This window comes from Protopterus annectens, chromosome 2.part1 (genome assembly GCF_019279795.1).
Source record: "Protopterus annectens isolate FY-2018-M chromosome 2.part1, PAN1.0, whole genome shotgun sequence".
In the NCBI taxonomy this organism is placed as follows: domain Eukaryota; kingdom Metazoa; phylum Chordata; order Ceratodontiformes; family Protopteridae; genus Protopterus; species Protopterus annectens.
Window position 1 is genome coordinate 1,037,601,740 of NC_056729.1, and position 17,416 is coordinate 1,037,619,155.

Below are 17,416 nucleotides of genomic sequence, written 5' to 3' on the forward strand. Positions count from 1 at the left end.
ACTCACCTCTTAAAATACATCTGCAACCAAAGAAAATTCAATACCACTTCCTTCAACAAAATTCTCTCAAATATTAACTGGTCCTGCCTATACTCTCTACCTTTAAATGATGCAGTTAGCTACGTCAACCAGACATTCCTAAACATACTCAACTCTCTTAAGCCCATCAGGAAAATAAAAGTCAAAGCTAAACATGCCCCCTGGCTATCCAAAGAAACCTTCCACCTTATGCATAAAAGAGATACCACTTGGAAACAATATCAGAAAAGCAAATCTCCTGCCCTCCTACAATATTATAGGGAACTTAGAAACCTTACAAAAAAAAGAGTCAACCAGGACAAAAGAAAGTTTTACCTGTCTGACCAATCTCTGCAAACTACTAACCCCCAGAAGTTCTGGTCAACCATAAAAACTCTTCTTAACCCTGGCTCATCCACAACCCCCAACCCTTTTCCCAATCAATCTCCCTCAGATACCACCATCCATTTAAATCACTACTTTATTGATACCATTTATAAACTAGTACCTAACACCTCTAATAACCCCAACCCCACCTCTAATTCCACTTCCAGTTCTGTCACTTCAGTTACCACACCCACACCTTTTTCACATTCCCAATCTGAATCCACTAACCTCTCAGACCCCTTCATGCTCAAACCTGTCTCTGTTAGTTATATTAAAACTCTCCTCAGTAAACTCAAACCTTGTTCTCCTGCCCCTGATAACCTACTTCCCCAATTCCTTAAACTTGCTGCTAACTCTATTGCCCTTCCTATTACCATTCTAATCAACCGCTCAATCCAAGAACCCACTGTCCCCTCTATTTGGAAGGAATACTTTACTATCCCACTACATAAAGGAGGTAACTCCACAGAACCATGTAACTACCGTCCCATTGCTATTCTTTCTCCCCACTCCAAAATTCTTGAAAAGTGTATCCATTCTCAACTGCTTTCCCACCTTACCCAAAACAATCTTTTAACCAACACCCAGCACGGTTTCAGGCCCAAACACAGTACTAACACTGCACTCTTATCCTTCTCTCATACTGTAGTTGAGGCCAGAGACAATAATAAACTTGTGTCCTGCCTCTTCTTAGATCTCTCAAAGGCTTTCGATACTGTCTCTCACAACCTTCTACTACATAACCTTTCTCAGCTGAACATTTCCATCCCCACTCTAAATTGGTTCTCAAGTTACCTGTCCAGTCGCCTACAAGCAGTTAAATGGCAAAATTTCTTCTCACCCTTTCTACCAGTTCAGACCGGTGTTCCTCAAGGTTCAATTCTTGGTCCCCTCCTTTTCAACCTCTTCACCAATGACCTACACACTAACAGCAACCTCTCCTCTATCATACAGTATGCAGATGATTCAACTCTGATCTCCATTTCTGACTCTGTCAATAACCTCCATCATATCACCCAATCTTCATTTCCTCTATTGAGAAGTGGCTCTCCAATAATCAACTTATCCTGAACCCCTCTAAAACTAAGCTCTTACTATTCCTACCTAAAACTCTAGCCCACCACAAATCCACCTTTCTCATATCCTCTCTAAATGGCACCATCATAACACCAGACTTACACACTAAACTCCTAGGTGTCATCATAGACGACCAGCTCAAACTAGACCTCCAGATACTTCAGTCTATAAAGAAAACACACCTAAAACTGGGCATACTATACAGAAACAGCAAATTCTTGACCCCCAACTCAAAACTACTGCTAGCCCAATCCTGTCTCCTCCCCGCCCTCCTCTATGGCTCCCCTCTATTTTCCAATCTACAAAATAACCTGCTGGCAAAACTAGACCAAACCTATAACAAAATTGCTAGATTTGTCACCAGCAGCACCTATAAATCCCATCACTGCTCCACTTTCATAAAATTAAATTGGCTTGAATTCCCACACCTTCTGACCAAATGTCAGCTGATCCAAGCTGATTCTTAATTCAAACTCTGACTGTCCATCTCTGTCCAACCTGATCTCCTGGTACACTCCGCCCCGATTCCTGCGCAGCTCTGATAAACTCTTACTACAAGTCTATAAACCCAACAAGAACATAGGTAAAATACTCAATAAACACCCCATCTCCCTTAACTCGAACAATCTTCCACTCCATATTAGAAGTCATACCTCCCTTCCTTACTTCAAACATGATCTGATAGTATACCTCCATAACAACCCTTTATGTACCTATTATCATCCTACTTAACCCCTCTCTTTCCACATACCCACTTCACCACTAAGTCTGATCTATAAGACATTTTTCCTCTTTCTATAACTTACTTTATCCAACTGCTCTTCTTTCTGTACCCTCCCTCTAGTTCACTACATCCCTCCTCTACTACTACCTTCTTTTGCACCATGCCCTCTTCTGACCTATGGTCCCTTGTGCAGTCTCCCCTCTCTACTTTTTACTCTCACTCTACTTTCCCTCAATTCTGAAGCCCCTGCACTTGCACATTTCTTCTTCTAGCCACTAATATAATTATACCTTGTTTATTTTCATTATATTACCTACAACCTTAACTTCCTTCCTGCTTACCTGCTGGATTTATTATTGTTGTTTCTCCTGTTACAACCTGTTACTACACTTTTTGTATATATAGCTATGTACTATTCCATTGAGTACATTATGTTCTTCTTATCCATTGTATCCATAAGATTGTTTTGCTCTTTAATATTGTTAATTTGTCTCTATTTGTATGTATTTGTATGTCTGTTTGGGGCTTTTCCCCTCGAGTCCCCACTGAAAAAGGGTAAATTCTTACCCAACTGGACCAACCCGGTTAACAAATGCAAAATAAATAAATAAATAATAAATAAATGGAAACACTATTATCACTATACACAAAATAATTTGTTTCACTATAATATTTGATACATCTGTGCAGTTTTTAAGGAAATTGCTAAAAATATATACCATTACAATCAGTTAGCAGCACTGCTCTCTTCAAATACACAAGTGTGTTTGTGTGTGTGTGTGTGTGTGTGTGTGGGGGGGTCAGAAACACATAACATCACGAGGGAGCAATTCAACAACCACTGTAGCACTAGAGAAATATGAATGTTCCAGCAAGCAGAACTACGGCAATCTTGATGGAAATTGCTATATGCAAATGTGGCAGCTTGAGGGCATGGCTTAGGTAAATTAACCATGTGTTTTGCCTCAGAGTCAGACACCATTATCAGACGTAAGGCAGAGCAATCCAAAGACCATGCTATTTTGTGCAGTGAAGACTGAATGTAGTAGATGGGAGGTGTACACCAGTTGCTGTCTATGTTTGAATATGCACATGTACATGCATGTGTGTGTGTGTGTGTGTGTGTGTGTGTGTGTGTGTGTGTGTGTGTGTGTGTGTGTGTGTGTGTGTGTGTGTGTGTGCATGTGCAAATCTGTGCACATGTATGTGTTTGTCTGCCTGTCTCTTTATATGGTCTGTATGTCTGGGGGTACTTATACTGAGGAAATAATGCAGTTGTTTCAGCTGTGATAACTGATTCAAAGACATGCAGATCAGACAATGACACTCATGTTTCTGAATCACTTAATATCTCCGAAGAACTATTAGAGCTTATCAGCAAGGCACTAGTAGTTTTTCTAGTGCATTTTTTTCAGTAATCGTTGATATGATTATAGAATCTATGGGCTGCACTTTTGGTTTGGCTTAACTTTGATCTTTGTCAACACAGAGAACAAAAGATGAAGAGAGAATAGAAACAGTAAAATTCATCAACAATTTCAGATACATGTCCAAACATTTCAAGACAGTATACGAAAATGTATGGGTACACAATTCAAATGAAGTTTCAAATTTTCATCTGAGCTGGTCTTGAAGATGCGTATGTTCTTACAATGAACATCACAATCCATTGCAAATGGACAAAATACAATTCATGACTTTAATTATAGCTTTTTTTTTTTTGGTTTTAAATAGTATGTGTAATTCAGGTGGGTTTATGTCACTTCATTGAAGTTCACTTACCTCAAACGGCTATTTATTGAACCAACATCATTGAACGGTCCTTCATCGAACGTTCACATCTGTGAATGTTTTTCCCAGGGAAGGAAGTCGCTTGGCCAGCATACAGAAATTTGCCCTTTTCCCCACTGTATTGCAATCTCAGAGTTGGTAGATATAAGTAGGGGTGGGGTATATCCCCCCCTCTTTGGTGGGTTTGATGTACTGTGGCATGTGTGTAAGTAGATATGTTGACCAAGTTATTTCTACCATAAGAAAAAAGTTCACTGATGTGAAAGTTCGATGAAGGGCCTTTCAATGATGTCGGTTCGATGAATAGCCATTCAAGGTAAGTAAACTTCAATGAAGTGATATAGACCCAATTCAGGTACAGTGAACAAAGAAACTTTGAAGGAACTTTAGCTTCCATCACCTATAGCACCAGTATAAGGAAAAAGAGTTGACAGGTACATCATTTTGACTAAAATTAATTAGATGGACTAAAGCATCAAACTGTGGGCTGTTCTGGTTACTTCTAAATATAAAGTGCACCACTATCAGGTCTGGCTAAATGTCTAACAAACATTGTTTTAAAACACCTTTATTAAACTGCAATTTACATATATACTGATACAGGAACACATACACTGACAGAAAAGAATACAAACTCTATACACGTATGTTTTCATTTTTTAAAAAAGTATAGTATATTCCAACTAATTACTTAGTTCCTGCCTTCCTTAAAGCTGACTCCTACTGAACATTATTCTGCATGTGTTGTTCCCACAAACTCCATTTAAATTCCATGTATTTCTATGTACTCTGCTCCTTTTGGTTTCTAAATATTCTACCTCCAGGTCTTTTATCTCCTTTACAATATATAGTATTTCAATTACAGTTGGCTCAAATTGCGATTTTCAGTTTACAGTATTTGCTTTTCTTGGCAGCCAATAGCATTAAACTTGGTAAAGCCTTACTATGTCTTGGTAACTCTGATCCAATGTCTCAACCCAAAAGAATAATTTCCTTAGTTACAACCATTTACTCCTCCAACATTTCTGACAAAGTACTCTGTAGGGAATTTTTAAAATTTGCCAACTTGTTACACCCCAGAAAATATGCTTCCAGTTACCTCAGTTTTTCCCAACACACTTCTAGCATTTGCAATCTTCATGAGGAAAAATTCTCTGAAGTCTGCTTGCAAGATAGAAATGCCTATGCAAATACTTCCAACAAAAAATCCTAAACCCTCTGGACTTGACATAATATGGGAGCCATTCAGATGCCTTCTAACTGCTCATTTGTAAACTGTCGTTCAGTCTTTCTTCCCAGTCTTTTCTTACCTCCTGTGACTGATTCTTGTAGATATTATGCAATATTTTATATACCTTACTAATTATCGTTTTTTCATATAGCTTCTAGTCTAGACTCAGCTAGAAACTCTACCTGAGCTGGTCTTTTACTTAGCACTCCATTAGCCTTTTCTCTTTGCCTACACTCTGATATCAATTATGGGTAGGGAAGGCAGTCTCTGACATGCAGCCCAAACCTCTGCTTAGCCTATCCCACACTATTACTTCTTCCTCTCTAGTTATTGGCTTCCAGTCCCTTGGTTCTTTTGTCAGCATTCTGCAGAAAATCACAGGCCCTCTTGCCTGTTTTAAATACCCCTACCTGCATTCACCCCATTGGCAAAATCTCCTTTCTCCATTCCCATTATGGCTTAGGTCTTATAATATTTTTTCTGACAATTTATTAATATAACATTCTGTATGGTGGCTGTTATTCAAAATGACCTGTATCACAAGTCCTACTCTCTCCTTATTTCTCAAACATCTTCCCTGATTCATCATCATCCATTTCCACTTTGATTTATAACCTTCTACTTGTGTTATGTATATGAAATGTAACAGCGCAGCTATAAAGTATTCCTTCAACTCTGATAATTATTGTCCTTTTTTACTCTTTGATTACTACAGCAGCCCCTCTAGCAATTAGTATTATTATTCTCTTTTTTTCCTTTGTAACTGACATTCTGCCAAATGTCCACCATGAAATCCTTGCTTTGTCAAATTCACATGTTCATTTCTATGCAAATGTCTCCTGAAACATTCTTATTTGGATCCTATATTTCTTAATATAATGCAATACTCTTTGCTTTTTGTATGTGTACAGCCATTAACATTCCATGATATTATGGACAAAATAACCATTATGATAGAAGTCTATGACTCCCACCTATTACACATGCAAGTTTGAATGTGTATTTCTAACTTTTAGCTTACTTGTTGCTTATTCTCATCTCTGTTTCAAAATATGCCACATTTTAGACTGTTTGCTGCCATGAAAAAATGAAAACAAAAAATGAATACATTTTCAGAGCCCTCCATCTTCTTTTAACTTACAAAAATATACTTTTATAAAAAAATCAGTTTACCTTTCTAGACAGGAACAGCTGTCCCAAATTTATTTCTGCACCCACTAGAATGACCTATTCTAAAATGAAGGTTTCTCATGGTATGGTGCACATTACAGCCTGTGTTCCCACTTATTCTGGTTACTATCTGTTCTTAGGTCTGTTCTCCTCCCAGATGTGAAAAATAGCTTGAATGTTTCTAGAAAATCTTTACTTCTAGCCTTTAGAAAATGTTCACTGGTTACCTTTAAATAAATAAACTAAACTGTGCCCTGTTACATTTACTATGTATTTAAGTAAGCTGCTGAGGAGGCAACTATTTATACAACTTATTCAGTTCTACAATTTTCAAACTTCATTTATCTTTCACTGACTTGCTTGCCAATATACTTTTAAAATGTTAATTACGCTGTACCTCATAAATTTCTCTCATGCTATAGTGTTCAGAAGTCTCTTGATTAATGGCTTGCATCTGCAAACAACATGTCTCCAAGAAAAAGCAGTTGGTAATGCAAAAAACAATACCACAAAAAGAAAAGTACCCAATGGGTACAAGACTAGTAAGAAACAAAAGGAACCACGTCCAAGGCTCTAGGCAGAAATTTTTAATCCAAATGCATCCAAATTCACCAACTAAGCGCTTTCACCATAACATATGGCTTCTTCTGAAGAAGCCATATGTTATGGTGAAAGCGCTTAGTTGGTGAATTTGGATTAAAAATTTCTGCCTAGAGCCTTGGACGTGGTTCCTTTTGTTTCTTACTGGTAATGCAAAAAAGCTAATAACTTAATAACTTTATAGATGCATCAAGGAATCTTTGTAAATTTCACTCAGTACACACTGTTCAGACTTCTTGTCTCCCACTGACAACATTTGCTAAATGGAAAACTAGCTAAAGTAAGTGCAAAAAGAATACCACGTTCTATGTCTTTCCTCCTTTTGTCTTATTTTGCAAGCTTATTTATGTAAAAAAATACTTTGTCTATAGTTTAAACCAAGGATATTAATCTAGACATCCACTCCTGTAAAAAAGAGGTGATTCTTATCTTAATTCTACATATAATGTGATCAATACACTTTCACATCCCCAACCCAGCAGCCCAAGATCACAACATTATATTAACTTCACCGGTTAAGTCTGATCAGAAAATGGTATGTTTCTCCATCAAAATCTCTAAACCTTCAGATGCAAATATCACTGAATTAGAGGACTCCAAACATATAGACTTAAAACTCTATGAGAAAGTCTCTAGATTCACATATAGTTGTTACTGCCAAGATGTTGATACATTAAGTGCTTAGGCAGACAAGTTATATTCTCAATTAGATAAATGTATTGACTTAGCTGTCCCAACTAGCCCAACTAGATCAAAACAACATGGGAAATTTAAGAACAAACCAGGATGGTGACTCAGAGGCATACATAAACTATATGGTAAAAAAAAACTCCTTAAAATATACAGCAAAACGAAAGTCCCTCAAATCAAGGATAACACCAAGAAGTTAATGAACCTGAAAAATAACATCAGGAAAACAAAGACCACTCAAGAATTTAGACTAAAATTGGAAGCTAAAGGCAATTACAAATCCTTCTTTAGTAACATCAGGAAAATAAGGAATAACACTCAACATTGCTCAGACCTCATTCAAAGTGGAAACAACTGCTCAGTCTAGTGGATACTGCCAACATACTAGCAAACACATTCAGTGTAAACTTCATCTCAGGGATAACTACACAAACCCAACATTCCCTGAAGGTCCCAACCCTACAATTATCAGAAAAGACCATACATTACAAGTAATTTCTAAAACAACAAAACAAAAAATACATCCAACATAGGACGCAATAATATAGCCGGCTGCCTAATACACACAGCACTAAACAAGAACTGGCAGACCCACTCCTTAATCTACTAACTCGAGCTTAGCAACTGGCTTTGTACTCCACGTATGTCACATGGCTGTGGTGATGGCACTTCACAAGGGTGACCCTACCAGTGGCACCCAGAAATTACAGACTCATTAGTCTGATGAGTCACATATACAAAGCCATGGAACATATCATAACGGACCAGATTAACAATGGAAACAAAACTCTTGTCAGACTTGACACTCAGCAGTTCGGCTCTGTCAAAGGGAGATCCTGCCTGATCTAATAAACTTCTTCAAGAGAGTGACACTGGCAATGGACAGTAGACACTGTGATCATAAAGAGTACTTTAACCTTGCAAAGGTATTTGATACTATATCTTAATGCCAATATAACAAAATAAATTAAATGCACTCCAGATTAACCCCTATGCAGTTAGTGAAGGGAAAACCCCATACAGTGAGGGTGGCAGGTGCTTGTGTTTCTTGAGAGAGTTCCCCAAAGATCTGTCTTGGGACTCCTGCAATTTAGCATCAGCCTCTTTGATTTCAAAATCACACATTAGGCTCTCTGGTTAACCAAGTTTGTAGATGATTGTAAATTGGGCTTCATCCTCATATCCCCCTCTGACACACTTGCACTCCAGCATAAGCTTACATTTGTTAATAACTGGTGCACTAATAATGGACTCAGATTAAATGCCAAAAAAGTACACTTTTGGTAAACAATCCCTCCCTCCAGCTTACAGTATGGACAACACTCCACTTCAAAATTATAATACAGTCAGTACTCTTGGAACAGAGGTGGATAGGTCCCACATGTTTTCCCATCATGTTGCAACAGTGGTTAGTAAGTCCTTTTATCTTGTGCAACTCATTGAAAAAGCATTTATTTCTTCAAGACTGAAATAAGTCTTCACCTCCTGGTATTCTGCGCTGATTAGGACTATCACAGAATGCAAACTTCTCTTTGGGATGTATCTTATCAGACATGTCATGAAAGACCTCAGAGACTCTTATCTTAAAAAAAAAAAAAATCACAGACTTAATACTACCAGGATAGACTGGAAGCTCTGTCCCTATATTCAATATGTTATAGATTCCTTAGGGGATTGATATGTGACTCGCTTATTGGTCCAGAATGGATACAGTATGACCTCTTATAGTTTCATCAATCAAACAGTCCTGCAAATACTAGGATAAGTGATCTAAATATACTTAAAAAAACTAGACAAGGTGGAGAGAGACATTTGTCAGTCAGTGTCTACCTCTTTCCTGGAGTATACTTCCTCTTCAAATTAAGCAGTGCAATTCACTATATTCTTTTAACGGAAACTAGATATTTGGATGGGCATTAATAAATTCACTCCAGGTATGACTGGTCTGTCCCTCCTTCAAAAGGGAGGCAAAGTCTAGGGTGGGAAATGGCAAGGTGTTAATGATCTCCTGGGTCAGTTACCTTGCATTCTCTGTGATTCTATGACTTTATACCAACTCTGCAGTCAAACCAACACCAAAGAAAAAAGAAATCTCAAAAACAAAAAGAGTCATTGCTGCAGCTTATTTAGAAATTGCACAAGTGGTGATTTCCTTTGCAAAACAGTGGCAGGAAAGCTTAACAACTGGAAGCTGAAAGTCGACTACACAAAATCTCATCCACTTTATACCCAACAAGGCGTAGGGGAGCCCTGGACTACTACTATTAAAATAATTTGGTAAAATTTCATTATCATCCCATAAAGTGAATATATCATCAATACAGCAGAAATAAACATCAGATTAGATTCTGACTTGTATAATATTCATATTAAAGTAAAACAACCTCCAATTAATGCTCCCAAGAAACAGCCTGCAATTTACTCAGCATCTCAAAAAGATATACAGTCCACCAGATCAAAGGGTCATCTTCTTTATAATAAGGGTAGTTTAACAAATGCCAGGGTATGACTAGATAAACTGTCTAACTACTGCATGCAGTGCACTTATTCTGTTAGTGACTTATATTTTATTTCTCAGGCATGTATTTTTTTAGTTTTGTTGTTGTACTTTAGATTCTGATTATACTGGGTATCCCTTTCTGCAGGAAGAAAAGCATAATGGAAGCCTACAAGCATTCACAATTCATATCTGTCACAGTATTCTGTGTATGGGGGTACTTCTTCACTTTGGGACTCTTGTTCATATCACGTCTATTGGTTTGAGCTATAAAGGGTTTAACTTTCTTCCACGTTAGATACTGAGTGGTGACCGCCAGGCAGTTCTGAAGTAAGAGGAGGACACAGAAGTCCCTTTAACTGTTCAAACCAGCAGTGCTGTAGTCTTTAAACAAATTATCCATCCCAATGGAGTTTTGGATAGAACAGTATTATTTTGACAACAGTTCTTTTGAAGGGATAGGTACAATAGCTGTACAGTGATTTCCTACTGCCAGTGAAGCTGATTAGGTCATTGTGTGTTAATGACTACATGTGCTACTGGCATTAATCAGATGGACAACAGCATCAACAGTGAAAGAGGTTGATAGAAATAAAGGGGATGAGTGAGTGAGTGAGTTGAGTGAGTGAGTGACTGAGTGAGTGATGAAATAGTTTGTTCAAAAAAGGTCACATCTGAAATGTGACTAATAATTATTGTTCAGTTCTGAAGGACTAGGATGGGTTATTTATTAGAGTATTTTATTACCAACACTGACATTCAGGTTAATGGACATAACTGGAGGAGGGACACTAGTTAATATTAAAGTTTCAGTGATTGGAAGAGATTATTCTTTTGGCTGAGGCCTACCCCAAGGAGAAGCCAGAAATTAATAAGCAATTTATTCTGATGAATCTCAAGATAACTTCAACTACTCAGACAAGGTAAACTACAAAAATGCTTGTCCTGATGTGTTTTTAGCTAAGTTATATGTGCAGGCCTTACATCCCATACATTGCTACTTCAAGTGAACATTGGGAAAAGCTATCGCATTTTATTTCATAATCTATAAAGTTACTTTACCAAACAAATAAGGCATTGTGTAGCTCTGAAAACTAATAATGAATAGTCAGTTAATAAAAAAAAAAGTTTAAATACTAAAGTTCAACATTTACATGTTAGTTACATACAAGAATAAAACAGAAATTAAATTAAAGCATTCTTCAGTTTCCATCACAACTGAACGTTGACTTTCATATTTCACAGTTGCAGGACATCTCTTTACAAAATGTATTTCATTTTTTCCTTATACTTCCACATACATGGAGATTATTACACTGAGCAACTAATTTAATGATGGGTTTTTAGAAATCTGTGATGAAGATGGACCCATTATAAGTATGAATCACAGTTGTGTAAGTTGTAGTGTTACTGTAACAGTAGATGGTCTAATAGATCACTGCTCCTGTAGCCTAAGTTCTATGGGTTATATTCTGCCAATGGTATGACCACCAACCTACTCCCTGACTGCTATGCTGCTAGAGTTAAACCACATAAAGGCAGTGGTTAGGGCACCAAAAGCTTCAGAGATTTCTTGCCTTAAGAAAAGAGGCTAGAGCCCTGAAAGGTAAATGCTAGGAAAGAAAAATAAAACATATATACATATGTAGATATATCAAATATATACATCCACACCCTGGCAATACACCTACAATAAAACTAGATAGATGGAGAGATGGAACAGCTATCGCCACAGTGATCTATTACATAATCTACTGTTATCGCAAATTTACTTATGCAGACCACTGCGGCAGTAGCCTAAATTATTTGTGTAGGCTACCATTGCTTATGAACATATATGGAGGAAAAAGGAATTCAGGTATGCAAGAGGCCTGTGAAAATGGTCCTAGCAACGCTGGTTCTGGACCCAGAAAATGAATCCAATGTATAATACTTTGTGAAGGCATGTGCAGAAGACCAAGTTGATCCCTCTAGAATACCTCTAGAGTCCACCTCTTTTCAAAAAGCCAGAGAAGACTAAGCTCCAGTGGAGTGGGTCATGCCCTGCCAGGAAGTCAATTTATATGGTGAGAACAGCAAAAAGGAATATCATGACACAACTATCTAGAAACTGTATGCTGTGACATTGGTTTTCCTTTTTCTTAACTTCACAGGAAACAAAAACAGCTGATCAGCCTTCCAGAAGGATTTAGTTCTGCCAAAGTAATATCTGAAATACCTGTGAACATTGAGAGTACGTAAGAGTAAGTAGAACAATGAGTAATACAGTTTTTCAAGTTAACAGCCTAAATTCAGTCTGATGAGAGTGGTTCAACTGGGAGAAGTGTTAGTTTTTCAAGCAAAAAAGCAGAAGAGACATCTCCTGTTTTCTAGGATGGCAAATATATAAAACCCCTTTCAAAAACTGTTTGACTTGAGGACAAAAAGAAAAGGGATTAAAAGGCAGATAAGCAGAAATGATCAAAAGATGAATCATCATTGAAGAGTAAAGAAAGGTCAGAGAATAACAACTCACACAAATATTCTAGAACAAAAGGCATCCAGAACATAAAAGGGTCCTGGGTCCTTAATGTGGCACCAAATAGCAAATTTTCTCCTGCACATATGTAACCTTCTAGTAGCATTCTTTTAGCCTACTTCAGCATCTGTTGCACATTCTTATTAAAAAGTTGCATAAATGGCATCAAATCTCTATTATGTAGGCAGTCAACTGAAGTCTTTTTATGTTGGGGTGTATCAAACAACTCTTGTCTTGTGGCAGCAAATCCAGTCTATTGAGGAAGCATGTAGTAATTGCACTTGGACATTTTCAAATAAAAGAGAGAACTACTGCTGCCCGGGCAAAAAGAGATTCACCACCACTATCTTTAGGAAGATTTTCTGGTTATTTAGAAGAACCATAGGCATCAGTGGAAAAGGTGAATGGCATACAGGAACATTCCCATCTATGACAAAGAGAATACATCTGTATCCCAGGCCTGTTTGCAATGAATCCTGTAGTGGCATTTATTTAGCTGTCTGTTCTAAAGTGGGGCAAACAGATCTATTTTAGGTGGCCCCCACAGTTGCAACAGTTACTGGAAGACCCCCAAATTCATTTCTCATTCTCTATGGCCTCTTCTGGTCCTGCTCAGTTTGAATGATACAGTGCTTTGCTTTGACAGAATACATAAGGCAGAAGAATCATAGTGATCACAGTTGCTACCTCTGATGCAATCATGGCAAGTCTGCAAAGGAAGTGAGACCTGGTACCCCTTTGTTTATGTACCACATCAGTGTGATTTTGTCAGCGATGCTTACATTGGCCCTGTAGACCTGTGACGATTTAAGGTTTTTAAAGCATTGATTTCTACCAACATCTCAACATTTATGTGGTTTTGTCTGCTGTGCTTGTCTCACAGACTTTGCACTTTCACTCCTTTTGATACACCCCCCCCCCAGCAAAGTTTGAGACATCTGTTGTGGCAGACTAAAAAGGAGGCAGAAGGGAGAAAGGGAAACCAGGACTGACAGAGAACTAGTCCACCCAAAACGACACCTACCTTCTTTCAAACCCCAGCACTGGAATCTGAAAAGATAAATGGTGCTAAAACTGAAACCATACTGACCTGAAGTACCACTGAATTCTTCTTGCAGTCTTGAAGTCTGGCCAAGGAAATCGTGATAATCATAAAGGCCATGAAACCTAGAACTCTTAGAAATTGTTTGGCAGATGTCAGAGTTTGAGAAAGAAGAAGTCTTTGAGTGGTCCCCAAATGCCCTCTTTGCTTGGTATCAGAAAGATCCATGAATAAAAACATTTGCTTGACTGATCTGACAGCACTAGTTCTATGACCCCCAAGACAGAATATTGCAGGAAACAGAGATATTTGGTTGACAGAAAGAGATGGGATCCACTGAAAAGGAGAAAGGGACTACCACTGCCATCTGTACCTCTGTTGAATGATTCCCAGAACCTACTTGTTTGAGATGACCTGATGTCCCTGGGGAAGACGAAGGCTTAGCCTAAGGGAGAGATATAAATGACTGCCATGGTGGGAGGGGGGAGCATGAAAAGACAATTAGTCATTCTGACTTTTTGGACTGTCCTTGGCTCTGGAAGACTTCCCCTTATTTCTTTGCACCATCTTGCTATTCCTTTTTAAAATGTTGTTTATTTGAACTTTGCTGATACTGTGTATTTTACTTCTTTTTTAAAATAATTTATTAACATGTTTTATAAAATACAATAGTAAATCCGAACCGACTATTACAATGATACACAAACATAACAGTTGAATTATATAAAAATAAGAAACCCAAACAAAGAAAAAAAATATATATAATATATGCAACAATAATTAAACAGATAATGGCAAACTGAATAATATTAAAATACTCTGCCAGCAAAAAGGAGACGTAAATGAGATGGCACATTATAAAATTAACTCTAGTGCCTTTGTGTAGCTTTGTAGACAAGATTTCTATTGGGGGTTCACCTTCGGTAGAACTTTAATATACAATGTAGTTAAGAACAAGAAGTTTAAAAATAAGCCAGTTTAGGGCCCTGTGATCTACCCAATTTTTTGTTATATAAAATTTCATTAGCATAAAAGTATTCACAAAGGTTTTCAAAACACTGGGCTCTAACTTGGAAAGAAAATGGAGCAGCATAAATTGTCACATTAATTTTGCTTCTTAAAGTCCTGAATAAGAAAGAAAATTTTTACAGAAATTAGAAAAGTGGGGTTGAAAGATTTGGGTAACTCTCTGAATAAATTTCCCCCCGTCATCAAATTGTTTAAGGACCTCAACAGCAGAAGAGCCAGAGAGAACTTCTTTGTCAAGGGAAGAATCTAAAATCTCAGCTTTAACATCATCTGGTAAGATTTGAGAAAGTAACCAACCAAATTTTGTCATAATTAAACTAGTAACAGCAGCTCTGGACAAAGCATCACCAGAAAGCATCACCAGAATCAGAAGAGACAGTAAACAAAGCATCACCAAAATCATAAGAGCACTGTAAAGAATGTTTGGTTACCTGAGAAGCAGACACAGTGAAAGAATTTAATGAAGGTTTAACCTCTAATGTTCTCAAAAGAAGGCAGTAAAATTTTAATGTGAGCCTGGCAGTTGGGTCTATATTATATAGACGAAATTTCAAAATCTTGAACGCTCACATGAGCGGAAATGCAGGTAAATGAAATCCCTATAATGGGGGGCTGTGCCCCCCCCACACACACCCCTCGCTAAATATATATTCCAACTCCGAGATGGCACTAGAGTGAAGAAAGGCCAAATTTTCCAATCTTCACTGTACCGCGATCTCACAATAGCGATTACGAAGAACTGCATATTTAACATCTAAGCCATTCGAGATTTTGATTTTTCGTCGCTCTAATAGGGACCCTGGCAGTTCACGATTATGAAAGATAAACTAGCAAAAGAATAAAATTTCTTCACAAATCTATCAAAAGCTTTCCCATCATTGTCAGAGGGAATGAGGTTAGCATTCACAATATGTTCCCATCATTGTCAGAGGGAATGAGATTAGCATTCACAGTATGTTTAGCGACAGATAAGTGCAGGATCAAATTTGTGATTAGAAACAGATATTACGAGTCTGAGGTACTTTGTGTAACCTAACTGACTTTTGGGAGCACAAGCCTGAATGCCAGGCATATTGCAAGCTGTTAAGAAAGATTCTCCAAAGGTGATAAAACGGGGGGACAGCTGCAGACTGAGGAAAATATAGCTGTAACAAACAATTGTACTTTTGAAGGGATGTAGGGATTTCATTCTGTTCTCACTGAAATAAATCTTTCATTTTTGCTATAGCCTCAGAAAAAGATAACTCGTTTTGAGGGAAATCTGAAGAAAGACAGGGTCTACATCATATGAGCGAATAGGATAAACCGTGAATGCTCATAATCTCGAAAGTACTGTACCTTGAAGTGCTTTTTCTGAGGTCACGGCACAGTGAAGAATGGAATATTTGCCCTTTCCTCACTGTAGTGCGATCTCAGAGTTGGAATATATATTTAGTAGGGGGTGGGGGTGGCACAGCCTCCCACAATAGCAAGTTTGATGTCCGGTACTTTCGAGATTATGAGCGTTCGCGGTTTTTCCTATTCACTCATATAATATAGACCCAGAAAGACATTCCCCAGAAGTAGAATCTTCAGACTGAGGCGAATTCACTGAGGAAAAACATCTCCATTCCTTTCTCTTCTTAGTGAGAATTGAGGGTCAGAAAATAAGAGAAATCTTTTTCTTTCTTTTTTTTATTTTTTTTTATTTGAGGCCAGTGAAAAATAAGATTTAAAACATTAAAAGAAAAAAAGTAACCCCTTGGCAAATCCAGGGAAGTCTTCAAGTCTTCTATTTCTATACTTAAAGAAACGGAAGTGACAGTCTTAACTTTTTGGTCTATTTTCCTAGGAGATCCCCCCAGAGAAAAAAGGTAAACTCATGTCATAGGCACTAGCCTGGGAATCAGGCACCTATGTGGTAAGACTTCCATCATCTTCCCCTGAGTCCAACAAGACTGATTCTCTTTTGCCCAGTGAGGACAATACTACAACCACAGACAGAGAATGTGTCTAACTTGCAGTTCTTAGTGTTTTTCCAAGGAGCTACACCAGGGGGACCATGAGAAAATGATTAGCAGTCTGAGGAACCAGGTCTGTTGAGGCAATAAGGGAGCAGTCCTAATATGCAAAGACTCTTCAGAAATGTTCTTCTTCAGAAATGGAGAAGGAAGAACTGAGGAGCCAATAACTGCTCCATGATTAAGCTGAGAAAAGCCCTTGAAAGGTAGGTAGTGGAGTCTGTTTGAGTTGGTAAACCTCCTGACAGAAAACTTAATGCTTTGAGGTAAAAATTTCAGTAACAGTCTCCAAGTAAAAATCCCTTTACAAGACATGACAGATGATAACAAAGGCAATTCATAGCAGAAAATATTAAAATTTGATGTAAAGGTGCAGTTTATCCTCAGAAAAATTACAAAGTGGAGGGTTTCCCCAGTACTGAACTTATCTGACCAGCCTTGAAAGATAGCTAGCCAATTGTTAGCTCCATGAAGTCTGCAGATGGAGCACACTGTTGACACAAGAAAACTCTGAAGATCTTGGGACCCTAACCACTGCTTTTATACGATGCTCCTCAACCTCCACAGTAGTTATGGCAAGAAGAAGGTGCTCTGAAGCATTGCAAGCTGGTCTGTGATCATGTCCTTGGCAGGATATAACCC

At 37.9% G+C, this 17,416-nt stretch overlaps 1 protein-coding gene across 2 annotated transcripts in view; it reads right to left on the reverse strand.

Moving 5' to 3' along the window:
• Nucleotides 1-17,416, reverse strand: part of SORBS2 (sorbin and SH3 domain containing 2) — a 3,647,154-nt gene that overhangs the window by 1,533,965 nt on the left and 2,095,773 nt on the right. The gene's annotated exons all lie outside the window — the stretch shown is intronic.